This window comes from Malania oleifera, chromosome 6 (genome assembly GCF_029873635.1).
Source record: "Malania oleifera isolate guangnan ecotype guangnan chromosome 6, ASM2987363v1, whole genome shotgun sequence".
In the NCBI taxonomy this organism is placed as follows: domain Eukaryota; kingdom Viridiplantae; phylum Streptophyta; class Magnoliopsida; order Santalales; family Ximeniaceae; genus Malania; species Malania oleifera.
In genome coordinates, this window is record NC_080422.1 from 43,388,444 (window position 1) to 43,402,950 (window position 14,507).

The window sequence follows — 14,507 nt, forward strand, 5'->3', positions numbered from 1 at the left end:
TTCCTCCTCACCCGGTTCACAACTTGAACCGTGATTACAATATAGAATTTCAAATCTGCAAAACAACTCAATATTGCTTCTAACAAAGCTAGTGAGTATAATGGAAAACCTAGCACATATCCATATGATAAAACTTGAAGATCAATATGTATGTAACAATATAAGCGTTATATGAATGATATGCTTCACAAAATTTCCCTTTGATCAAATCTTCCAAAAGAATTATATAAGTAAATGTTTTGGAGAACTTAAGGTTTTTGTTCAACTTACTAGATGCAAGAATATCGAATGTGATCTTATTATAAAATTGGTACTGAATATTATGAAGATCTAAGTTCCTGCTATCAAATAATTTGTGAAGTTGAATCTTTGAATAAATAAAAGACTTTGAATATTACAAAGATTTAAACACTACTTGTCACAACAAAATTTCTCACAAATATATATTGAGAATCTTTAGACTTTTCAATCAAGTAGAATTCACAATAACAAAATATTGAGTATTTGAATGAAAATATGAACTTGAAGATCTTCAAATATTCAATGTTTAGAAAATCCTTTTACAAATAAATTTTTATGTATCAACACAAGAGTTTTCTTTTTTCAATACGAATAATAGATGTATGAATATGAGATATGAAAAATCTTCAAGATATCTATATATTGAAAACACAAACCAATCCCTTGTTTACCAAACCTCAATCACCAGAGCTTGCTTTCAACATGTGTAAATGAAATCCCTTCAAAAAGCTGAGATGATTTGCCTAAACTTGATGAATATAGTTGGAGTGCAGGCAAACATATTGGAATATGTTCAAGTTTCTTAATATTATCCAAAAAGTTGGGTCACTAGGGTTTAGAGATTGATTATATAGGTAATCTTGGCTTTAGGATAAGTCCTGACCGTTGGATCAACTTGATCAAGTGTATAACCCGCGTGTTCTCTCACTAAAGATCCAATTTTTAAACTTCTCACTGGTTCAGATGACTGAAGATTAGGGTCCAGATGTTTGATGTTCCTTAAAACTTTGAAAAATTAAACTCGACACAAGGTCAGATGACTGAACTTAAGGTTTAGACTTCTGAAGTCCCTGCTTCAAACGACAGAAATTAAGGTTCAAACGTCTGAAGGTGTAATGACCTGCTTAATTTACCACGTATCAACTATATTAATTATCATTAATTTAAAACATAATCAAGTCAAACCGAACCCGTGGGTAACGGGGACACAACTATCGTACACAGCGGAAACCAAAGCAGCAGTAAATATAAATTTCATTCACCAAACCATAAAGTACATTATACCAGAGTTACCTACATTCCACTATAATACTATGTGTACAATCCACAAAACATCAAAAGATACATCTAGGATCTTACAGCGAAACCTACTGATCCTAGCTCAAAAACTCACCCACCTAGCGGGTTGTATTAGCTGTCTCAATGGCGGGCTCGGTCCGCCTGTCATTCTGGGTTCCCTGAAATGGTTTAAGCTGGGGTGAGACACCTATCAGTAAGGGAAATAAACTAAACACAGCTGTGTGGCAACAAGAATGTTTAGTGCTATAATAAATATATAGTACATGTCAAATACTTGAAAACACGGACAATAACATAACTGAGTAAACATACAATTTTTATGGTTTACTAAATCATACTGTATTTCACTGTTCATAAAATCATCTGATATAACTAGTAATTCTGAAGTTTACCTAGGATGAATAGCTAGCCAGTGTCATGTATTACCCCCTATAACGGGTTGTGCAGTTAAAAGGTGGGATCTGACAATGGCTAGCCGACTACTGCCGAGTCAAGAATGTCTATAAGTACGATGGGTCCGCCATACCCTGGTCTGGACTGTCAAGTGGACATCTACAACTCTACACTGAAAGCCACATCAACTATCCATCTCCCACCCACTCTACTAGCAGGGGCAGTTAGCACAAATCTGAACTGAACTGTATAGCTACAATACTGTGCTCCTGATAACTGATCTGAAATATCATCTGAGTTTTGATAACATATAATACATGATAATATACTGTTTAAACATAAATAGGTTGATAGCATTTTCTGATTCTTGTAATAACATAAATAATTACGGCCTTACGCCGATTACATTCATAACTGCGGCCTTGCGCCGAAAACATGCATAATCCACGGCCTTGCGCCGGCTATCAATCATGGCCTTGTACTAATTATTTCTTACATACTGCTCTGAATAAATGTACTATTTATCATACATATGCTGAAATCATAGTTTACTGTATTAGCATGTTATTCCTGAAAATAACTGAAACATGCTTTTTTTGTAAAATTGACTTAACATAATACAATATGCGTAAAATAATATTCATGCCACATAATACTGAATAAAATCATGAATTCTATTCTGAAATCATATTTCCCGACATTTCATACTAAAAATACATATTCCTGTGTAACATCTGTATTTTCCCAAATATACATTTCCACAAATATGCTTATATATAATACATGCTTTGTGAACATAAATCTGCTATTAAATAATAATAATTTTCATGAAAATTACTGCGTTAGTTTACTCCCTTGCCTGACTACTGAAAAGCCCCTACAAGGTGTAGTCCTACACTTGCAGGGTTCCCCATTCAACACTCTGAAAACAATATCTTCTTGAACAAAACTTCAGTATTTCTTTGAGTACTACATTTTCTTTAACTTTAATAAAGGAAAATACTAAATAAAAAACCTTACCTTGAATTGAGATGAAATCCAAGTCAGCCCCCACCAACGATCCACTCCAGAAGACTTGAAGAGAACTTCCTAGGAGTGTCGTGGAGGCCTCGGATCATTGAACCGGCAAGAATCTAGCCCAAAATCTTAGAGAGAAGAGGGAGGGGATGAACAAGAGAGAGAGAGAGAGAGGGTTTCTTCGCGTAATTTCTGCAGAAAAATTGAGTTTAGGCTATTTATACACTTACACTCGTCGACGAGCCATGTCACTTCGTCGACGAGGCCACAAAGGGAGTTCGTCGATGAACGCTTACTCCTTGTTGATGAAATTCAGAAATGAAAGATAGTCTCTCGGTATCTTCTCGTCGACGAGACATGTGTCCCAGTTGACGATCTCATTAAGCGTGTTTGTCGACGAACATGCTATGTTTGTTGACGAGACCTCTGTTGGCTCCTTAAATTCAATTTCCTTTCTTTCTCATTTCCATTATTATTTAATTATTATAATTATACGGGTCTCTACATTCACCCCTCCTTATAAAATTTCGTCCTCAAAATTTACTATCCATATGCTTCACCATCCCCTAAAGATAAATAGTTTACTTATCTTATTACTTATCCTCACTTATGGCGGAGGAATACCGTGGTTACATTCAAAGTTCTGGGAGATTACGTATGAAAAATAAAATTCCCCCAAAACTAAAATACTACTTATTAACTAAACTAATACATACACTGACTAACTTGCAAAAGAAACATTACACATTGACTTACACTTTTCTGATTACAATTGAATTCCACTGAACAATTGTGGATATTTCTGCCTTATCTGTTCCTCGAGCTCCCAAGAAGCTTTTTATATTGCGTGATTTCTCCACAGAACTTTTACTAGAGGAATATTCTTATTATGTAATTCCTGCTCTTTCCTATCCAGAATCTGTACTGGTACCTCCTCATAAACTAGTGAATCACTGAGCTCTAATTCACCTTAACTGATTACATGAGAAGGGTTTGATACGTATTTCCTCAACATGGAGACATGGAATACGTCGTGTATTTTGGACAACACAGGTGGTAAAGCTAACCTGTAGGCAACTGGCCCCACTTTCTCTAGAATCTCAAACAGGCCAATGAACCTAGGGCTAAGTTTACCTTTCCTTCCAAATCTCATAACTCCTTTTAACGGAGCTATTTTCAAAAACACATGATCACCAATATTAAACTCCAATTTACTATGGCGTTTATCGGTGTAACTCTTCTTTCGGCTCTAAGCTGCACTGATTCTATTTCTGATAAACCGAACCTTATCATACGCTTGTTGTACTAATTCTGGTCCCAAAACTTATTGTTCACCCATCTCATCCCAGTATAAAGGAGAACGACATCTCCTATCATAAAGTGCCTCAAATGGTGCTATGTCAATTCTGGCTTGATAACTGTTATTATACGCAAACTCCAACAGTGGTATGAACTGGGTCCAACTACCCCCAAAATTCAGCGCGTATGCTTGAAGCATATTTTTAATATCTGAATAGTCCTCTCAGTCTACCTGTTTGACTAAGGATGGAATGCTGTGTTGAAAGATAACTGAGACCTTAGAGCTTCCTACAAGCTCCTTCAAAATCGTGACGTGAAATGCGAGTCTCGATCTGACACTATGGACACTAGCACACCGTGAGAATGGACTATCTCCTGAATATAAATTTCTACCATTCGGTTAAGGGAGTAGATGATCTTGATAGGGAAGGAAGTGGGCGGTCTTAGTCAAACGATCTACAATCACACAAATCACATTCTGGCCATGCAGTGCTGACCGCAGCCATGAAACAAAATCCATGGATATATGATCCTATTTCCACTTTGGGATAAAAAGTGGCTGCAATTGACCTGTCGACCTCTGGTGCTTAGCTTTTATTTGCTGGCACGTCAAACACTGTGCTACATACTCGATAATCTCCTTCTTTATACCACTCCACCAATATGACTCTCGTAGATCCCTATACATTTTCGTGCTGCTGGGATGAACTGTGTATAAAGATCTGCGAGCCTTTCCTAAAATAGTATTTCTGATATCAGCATCAATAGAAACGCATAATTTAGAACGGAACCACAAAGCTCCGTCATCTGTAATACAAAATTCCTTTCCTTGACCATTCTGTACTCTAACCATTACCTCTGCTATTTCTAGATCCTCCTTCTGAGCAGCTTTAATCATTTCCTACAGAATAGGCTGAACCACTAAACTGACAATACATGATTGAGGGTCACTCTCGACTAACTCTATGCTATGTCTCTCCAGAGCCATCATAATTGGATACTGAATCTCCATAGCTGCCAGCGCTGGTCCCACAAACTTCCTATTCAATGCATAAGCTACCACGTTTTCTTTTCCTAGGTGGTAACTGATAGTACAATCAAAATATTTAATAAGCTCCAACCACTTTCTCTATCTCATGTTTAGTTCCTTCTGAGTGAAGAAGTACTTTAAACTCTTATGGTCGGAGAAGATTTCACATCGCTTGCCATACAGGTAATGCCTCAAATTCTTCAATGCATGTACTACTACAGCCAATTCAAGATCATGGGTAGGGTAGTTCTTTTCATATTCTTTCAAATGTCTAAAAGCATATGCTACCACCCTACCATGCTGCATCAATGCACAGTCAAGTCCCTTCAAGGATACATCATTTTAGACAACATAACCCTCACCCCTTGACGGGATGATCAATACTGGAGCCGTGACAAGCCTTTTCTTTAATTCTTGAAAGCTCTTCTCACAACTGTCGTCCTATTCAAACCTAACATTCTTCTTAGTTAGTCGCATCAGAGGCCCTGATAATGCTGAGAATCTCTTAACAAAATGACGGTGATAACCAGCCAGCCCCAAGAAACTCCTAATCTCCTAGATGTTCCTCGATTTAGCCCAATTCACTACCGCATCAATTTTACTAGGATCCATAGAAATTTCATCCCCTGAGATGACATGTCCCAAAAACACAACTTTCTTGAACCAGAATTCACATTTATTGAACTTGGCGTACAACTTCTTTTCCCTGGGCGTTTGTAAAACTTGCCTTAAATGCATCTCATGCTCCTCATAGCTCCTCGAATAGACTAGCACATCATCAATAAAAACAATAACAAGCTGGTCTAAATATTGGTGGAAAATTCTATTCATCAAATCCATGAATATTGCAGGAACATTCGTCAGACCAAATGACATAACAAGAAACTCAAAATGCCCATACTTGGTCCTAAAGGCCGTCTTCGATACATCTTCTGCTATTACCTTCACTTGATGATAACCTAATATGAGGTCAATTTTAGAATAGACCTGTGTACCCTGGAGATGGTCAAATAAATAATCTATACGGGGTAGAAGATAATTATTTTTCATTGTCACTTTGTTAATTTCCCTATAATCTATGCACATCCTCATGGACCCATCTTTCTTTTTCACAAATAACACTGGAGCTCCCCACGGAGATACACTAGGTTGTATAAAACCTTTATCAAGCAAATCTTGCAACTGATTCTTTAATTCTGCCAACTATGCTGGTGCCATTCAGTAAGGTGCTTTAGAGATCAGTGCTATACCTAGAAGCAGATCAATGGAAAAATCCACCTCACAATCAGGTGGCAACCTTGGTAACTTATCTGGAAACACATCTGTAAACTCTTTTACTACTGGCGTACTAGTGAGCTTCAATTCATTCTCTAAAATTTCCTTCACAAAGGTCACGAATCCCTGACAACCACTCAGGAGTAGTCTCCTCGCCTGAATAGCTGAAACTAACTGAGGCGGGGATTGCACTCGCGACCCTATAAAACTGAATTCTAGTCTTCCTGAAGGTCTAAATATCAATTCTCTTGAACGGTAATCTATACTGACAAAGTTAGCTGCTAGCCAATCCATGTCAAATATGACATCAAACCCATGCATGTCCAGCACTATCAAATCAGCAGACAAAATTCTTCCTTGGATATTGTCTAGACAACCTTTGAGCACCCTACTATACTTCACTACTGACCCGATCGGTGTAGTTACTAACAGTTCAATGTCTAATAACTGTGTTTCTGCCCCCACATAGTCTAGTGCACTCCATAGACACAAAAGAGTGTGTGGCTCCTGAATCAAATAATACAATAACTTTAAATGAAAGCATGCTAATCATACCTGTCACCATGTCACCGGCTATCTCAGCATCACCCGATGTCAAAGAAAAAACTCTGGCTGGAGTTATATTCCTCTGCTGGCCTCCACGTGGTGCTTGATAGCCTCCCCGAGTGGGTTTGAGAGTGGGAGCAGCACCAATATGAGCCTGACAGTATCTCATCATATGATCAGGATCCCCACATCAGTAGAAAATACCTCACCTAGCATGACACTCACCTGGGTGTCTCTTCCCACAAGTCGGGCAAGCTAGAAATGGTTGCATACCCTAAAACACACGACTCCCCAACTCCTGCCTCCAGTCTCTGTAGTAGCCACCTTTCTTCCATGAACCCTGACTAGATCCCTACTAGGAACCAAAAGGCGTGTATCTCTTCCTCTGTCTCTGCTCCTCAGCCTCCAACTGCTCTTCGGCTTCTGCCATAGTTGCCCTATCTACCAGCTCAGCCAAATCTTGCAATTTCAGTATCGACACTTGCTTATATAATTCTCATCTCATACCTCTTTCAAACTGTCTTACCTTCTTTGTCTCGTTTGGAATAATGTACAGAGCAAAGCGAGATATCTCAATGAACTTCGTCACGTACTGCTGCACTGTCTGCTCTTCCTGCTTCAGATTTAGGAACTCCTTAATCTTGGCTTCCCTGGATGAGGCTGGAAAATATTTATCCAAAAATATCTCTTTAAATCGCTCCTATGTCATCTCTATAGGTACTATACTCTGCTATTCCAAGAGTTTCAATACCGTCCACCATCTCTTGGCCTCCCTAGTCAATTTATATGTAGCGAATAGCACTTTATGTTCTTCAGTACACTGCAGCACCACAAACACATTTTCAATCTCCTGCACACAGTTTTTAGTGACTGCAGGATCAACCCCTCCTGACAAAGCCGAAGGATTCATCTTAATGAACTTCTCAATCGAGTTGTCATGGCCTGCAGATGAACCACCCTGCTCTTTAGAGTTCTTGGAAACTTCGGCCATGACTTGCTGCGCCACGCTGCGCAATACTATGTTTGAGTCACCACCCGCAGTGCCCGAGGGCCCAGCACCCTCATTACCACTAGCATGGGTGCTACTACCTCCAGGGTTTCTCCTAAAAAGACAATAAACTTAGCTTAGGACCCTATCACCAGAACATATCATCTAACTAGTATATTATATCCTTAACTAATTCATCATCCCTGATCTTAATTCAAGGTTTAATTCTGCAACCTAGATACCCAACCTGACAATAGTTTACCATGACTTTCCTAAAATCGTCACCTCAGGAAAGGCACACAAACCATCATGGAAGTCCTGCATCTAGACTTCAAACCAAATCTCAAATTCCCTTATCCTATACTTTGATATTGTTACTGCTACATTCTAGAGTCTGTAGAACCTAGCATCCTAGGCTCTGATATCAAATTGTAACGACCTGCTTAACTTAGCATCCTAGCTGTGTTCGTTGACGAGACCCCTATTGAATCCTTAAATTCAATTTCCTTTCTCTTTCCTTTCCCTTATTATTTAATTATTATAATTATACGGGTCTCTACAGAAGGTGTTCTGCCTGTTCTGAGTTTAAGAAATTAATTCTTCAGACGACTAAACTAATTCTTCAGTCTTCTGAGGAAATTTTTCAAACGCTTGAAGTAAAACTTCAGTTGTCTGAAGTTGCATCTTCAGACGTCTGAGGGTAATCCTAAGTCGTCTGGTAATCCAACTTTAGTTTTTTTATTTTATTTAAAAAAAAAACATTTTTGATTTCTTGCTTTGCTTCTTCACAAAACATTTTTTGGAGTTTTGAATAGAGTCTCTAAGTCAATGAATAACCCCTAAAAGATTTTCATAAGATGCATGAGTACTAAGGTCAGTCTAGGGTATATTTTGAGTTTCAAATTAAATTATATGAAATATGTAAGTACATTCAGTTCTAAATACCCATTCCCATGACGATCTTGAACTTGCCGCTTGCATCTTCATTCTTTTACTCTTTTATTTCCATGGATTGTGCCAAGTTGTATATCCTTTAATCCTCATGGCTTTCATGGCTTTCTAACCTTCCGTGCATGCTAAATATTGCTCCTATTCACAATAGAAATGCATAGATCAAATACCAAGTGATTTGTCATTATCGAAATAGGATTGGACTCATAGAGTTAATAGGGGTCTTAGTAAAACCGTCGACGGTTTTGTATCTGTGTTGTGTGTTCATGGCTTATATTGAGAATTGAGATATTAAATGAGTCTTTTAGTGTTATAAATGCACCAGACAAGTTAAGATATTAAAATTCTAAATTCATTTCGGTTATATCTTCAGGATGGATCCCAAGGATAATAATACGAACGCCAGAGGAAGCAGTAAGGAGGGGATGTCAAATGAGTACGACAATGGTTCTACATCGGCGATTCGGGATTTCACCCAGCAGTTCATGACTGAGGTCATGCATAGTTCCAGGGGGCAGGACCGTCCCACCTCTGAGCTGGAATGTACCATCGATCAGTTCACCTGCATGAATCCTCCCACATTTGCGGGAAGCGTCAACTCGATCATTGTGTAGAATTAGGTGTGAGAAATTGAAAAGATCTTAGAGTACTGCGATGTACAGAGGAGAATAGAGTGCTCTATGCCACTTTCAAGCTGGCTGGAGAGGCTGAGCAGTGGTGGTTGGCTGTTAGGCTACTAGAGGAACAGAGGCCAGTACCAGAAAACGCTGACTTGGGATCGGTTTAGAGAGATTTTCTTCAATTGGTACTTTCCCTCCACTACCAAAGACGCAAAGGTGGAGGAATTCCTGAATTTGACTTAAGGACAACTGATTGTTCAGCAGTACACCACCAGGTTCATGGAGCTGTCACGTTTCGCTCCATATATGGTACTTGACAAGTTCAAAAAGGCACGGAGGTTCGAGAAGGGTCTGAGACATGAGATCTTCGAGCAGTGGCAGTTTTGCAGGTACAGGACTTCTTAGCACTTGTGGATAAAGCCACCGTGGCAGAGACGAGCAGACAGAGAGGTGTAGAGGTATAGAAGCCAAAGAAGAGGTCTATGCCTTTTGGTTCTCACACAAGTTTGAGGCAGGGTCCTTGGAGGAGATATGGTAACGGCGGAGGCCAGAGACAGGAGATGGGTGGCGGGGCATCTCAAGGTACCCCATCTTACCCTATTTGCCCTATATGTGACAAAAGGCATTCGGGGGAGTGTTGGAAAAGAAGGAATGTTTACTATAGGTGCGGTAAACCTGACCGCGTCGCTCATTATTGCCGTGGGCTGGCGGGCAATGCACCTAAACCTCAGCAATACTAAGGAGGTAATTAGGCACCGCGCAAGAACTACCAGAGGAGCACTGCCTAGGCGTATGTGTATTCTTTGACTCCGAGCAACGTAGAGAATGCAGGAGATGTGGTGACAGGTAACATTTATATGTTTTGTTGACCCAAGTGGTTATATCCCTTTTTGATAATAACAAATACACTAGGTGCTAATGTTTGTTTTGAGCTTGCATGTAGGTTCACTTTATGCATGGATTTGAAAAACTTTCTATATCATGATGGCATATGGTGACTTCAAGGAAGATTGAAGAATACAATGCTTTATTTGTAATTGTAATTTGTATATTCTTCATGTTGGACTGTAACACTATATGGTCTGCAATAACTACATTATGCATGATAGGACTGTATGCTTAGAATACCTTAGATTGACCTTAGCTCCCCACACTAAGTGCACATGACCTCACTATAGTTCACATGTCATTAGCGGTAAAATTAAAATCAAGTAATGGACCTTAGGCTAAATTCATAAGGACTTCAGGCGACCAAACCAAGCAAGTCAAATTGCCTCGTTCGACCGAACCATGGACTGGTCAAATAGTTGACCTGACTTTGGGCAACCGAACTCAAATGACTGTAGCATCCATGGGTGACCAAATTCGCACACTTGGTTTTACAACAACTCAAGCGCCCAAACCACACATTCAAATTATCCCCAGGCGACCGAATGTTCAATTTTGGCAGACCGAACTTGAGTCCAAGTGGCTGAACCTCGGATATAATGGAAAATCGCCTCGGTTAGCAAACTGAACCCCCATTAAGGCACCCAAACTTCAAATTCACCTTTTCATGTTGTGTCTGTTCGGGCGATCGAACCTATGGCTCCATTGACCGAAACTCTCAGGTTGGGTAAAATAGGGTTAATTAGGGTAAAACAGGGTTAATTTCTTAAACACATTTAAAAATTTTTAATAATTCCCTAAATGTCCCAGACAGTTATATTTTTTGCCTTCTTTATATGTATGGGTTCATTTGCAAAAATTAAGAGAGATTAGCAATATCATCAAGCCAAAAATCCTATCAATTTTTAAGTGCATATTTTTCACATACTAATCCTATACACTCTTTGTTTGTCATTCCTTTGATAAATCCAACTCCCTAAGAGTGTTCTTGAGTGATTCTAGTAGCTTAACCCTCCTTGTTATTGATTGCAATATTGTTTTTGATTGAGAGTTTTAGCTAGAGCTTTTCCCCTGATTTAATCAATAAATCTTTGTGTAGGAAAACCCTTATTGCTAGTGAGGCTTTGCATCTTTGTTGCAAGACTCATCAAACTTGTGTTTTTTGATTTGCAAAATATTTTTTCACAAGCTTACTTAATTTCAAATATCTTTTGAGCTATTATTTTTGAGAAAATCATTTTTTAGATATTTTGAATACACTTGTTGGAACTCTTTGAAACTTGTGCTGATTGATTTACATTGATACTTTGTTTCAAAGATTATTTGGAAATACACTCTAGGCTTTGATTGCACATTAGCATCAGATTGAGTGTTTAGCACACATTATTGGCACTGAGCATATTTACTATCATTTGTGCGTGCATATTTATCTGCATTGTAATATGGTACATGAAAAGTAAGGTGTAGTCCCAAGAGGGGGGCGGGGTGAATTGGATTTTAAAACTTTCTTTTAATTCCTTTTGAGAATTCTTAAACTTCTTTTATTTCTTTTATGTAATTCTTGGCTTGTTTTTTTTAACTCTTTAATCACAAAAGAACTTAGATTCTTTTATCCAATCAACAATACTATTTCTTAGCCAAACAAGTAATCATTCATTCAAGTAACCAAATAGCCAAGCCAATCAATCAATCACAAATTAAAAGTAAACAACCAAACCAAAATTAACACATACACCACTTTGGCAATGTAAGCACTTAAAATAGTTTGTTTGTTTATATAAGCCCTGTATATATGAAATTTGTACTTGCTGATATAAGGCCCTGTATTGATGGTTTTGCTTATTCAATATGATGTGTAATATAACATCCAATCAACACAATATCTACACTCTTCTCAATATTCGGAACTAACCTAAACTCTCAGTTAATTTATCCTTGGGCTGTTAAACAAGTAACGTACTCTTATATGGTTTTCGCAAGATATGGTATAACCAACGTACTCTCTTTCGATTTTTGCAACCCAAATCAAAATAAGACTTCAAGTTTACTAGATTTCTATATTACGTAGTATATATGCTTATCAATTAAACCATCCACGCAATTTAAATATGCTGAAAATAAAGAGTAAGGGAAAGAGAGAGTGAGACGGGGATTTTTACGAGGTTCGGCTTATACCCAGCCTACGTCCTCGCCTTTAGAAAACCACCAAAGGATTCACTAAACCCGTTCCTTTAGCGGGCGGAACAATACCTTTACAATACTCCTTGGTTAAGGTTAGAGCCCGCCTTCTCCAAACGATGACCCCTCGTTCGGTCACTCCTTAACAAGGCTAGAGCCCGCCTCTCTAAGGAATATCCCCTTGCTTAGCCAACGATCCAAACAATCCTTCGAATCATCAATCTACAAAATTCTATCAAATATTTGTGTACAAAGAATTGCTCACACAAAGAGCTGATTAGTACAACAATTCAGCACTATAATATACTTCAAAGTAAATAACAATATGGAATTTAACTTGAAGCTCAAGGAATTTTTCACCGTATGATTCTTTCAATGATTGAAAGATTTAGAATTTTTAGCACAAGATTGGTGATTGAATCAGCAAGACCTCAGAAAATTTCGTAGACAAGATGAGAGTGAAAGAGTCTTTGAGTGTTGAGAGCAATTGAGAGAATTTGGTAGCTGAATTTGATTCTTGGCTCTTGATTTTTTCATTCAATGATCTTTGAGGCTTATTTATAGACTTTAAAAGGTATGTAACTTGATCCCTATGTGACTTGGAGTATTCCCCAAGTTTTCACAAAGTTTGAGCCCCAAGCAAACCATTTAAAAAATGTTTCCGTTGAGTTTTTTGAAATTATGTTCGAGTGGCAGTCGCTTGCCACGATCTGGTAATTGCCTGCCATGTTATTTTTAAAGGGACTGTAGGGTGGCAGTCACCTGCCAGGACACAGCTAGTCACCTGGCTTGACCACCTAGGTGCCTATCATGGTTCAAGCAGTCTACTGGTGGAACACAATATTGCTGTCAACTTCTAGTATCCTTTAGTATTTTGGTCATAACTTTTTTGTATAACTCCAAATTTGATGATTTTGGTGTTAAATGAAAGCTAAGATAAAGGCCAACAACTTTCATGTTGAATAATTTTTAAAATAATGAGATTTTGATAGATAAAAATGCACCTCAATGCGAATGTGGAAAAATTAACAGCATTTGGAAAATCCTCTTTTTGGTGCTTTTCATTCCAAAAATGATTCTAACCTTTTTGAAATAATTTTTGGCCTTATAAAAATATTTTCCAAGTATGTTAAAAGGTATTTAGGTTCACTAAATTAACTTAAGAGTTTCATGTATCCATATCGAAATTATTTGAAGTACTTACATGAAATTTCCAATAGTCTCTTTCAAATTTTCAATTGTTGAATTCCTTGAGGTCTTTATGCTTGCTTCATCTTTCTTTGAGCTTTCAACAAGTTCTCTTTAATCTTCATGCTCTCATGATCTTCAAGCATTATCATTAAATCCATTTTTGAATCCATGCTTTAAGCTTCGTATTGATCATCCTTCTTTGAAATATAAGCTTTCATGAATTCTTTAACCTTACATTCATCATTGAGTCCTGAAAATACATCACTTAAACAAAGCAAGTTAGGTTATACTTGTTTGTTAGTATCAAAATAAGATGTTAAGCCTTGTAAGGCCAATAGTACATATTTGATTGGTGCGATGGCAAGTGCCTCCGCCTTTGTACAGGTGGTCTCGGGTTCAAGACTTGGGAGCGGCCTCTCCAAAAATAGGGGCAAGGCTTGCCAACATCCACCTCTCCTAGACCCCACTCAAAGTGGGGGCCTCTTGCACTGGGTACGACCTTTTTTATTTATTTATTATATTCCAGGAGTGGGTCTGACGAGGGAGACTTGCCCTGGTAAAAGTCCCAGATTGGCTTTGACCCAATTAGGAAAGTTAGGTGCACCATCCTGGTAAGGTGTTGTATTAGGTGCTGCTCCACCTGTGAAGTGAGCCTTAGTGGAATCCTTGTGTTTGTGAGCCAAGGCGGGGACGTAGGCAGGATTGGCCGAACCCTGGTATCATATTTTCTATCACTTTTGTATTTCTTGCATTATATTCTAATTTGTGCTTGGTTTAATTTCCTGTTGAACATACTGCATATCTAATTGAC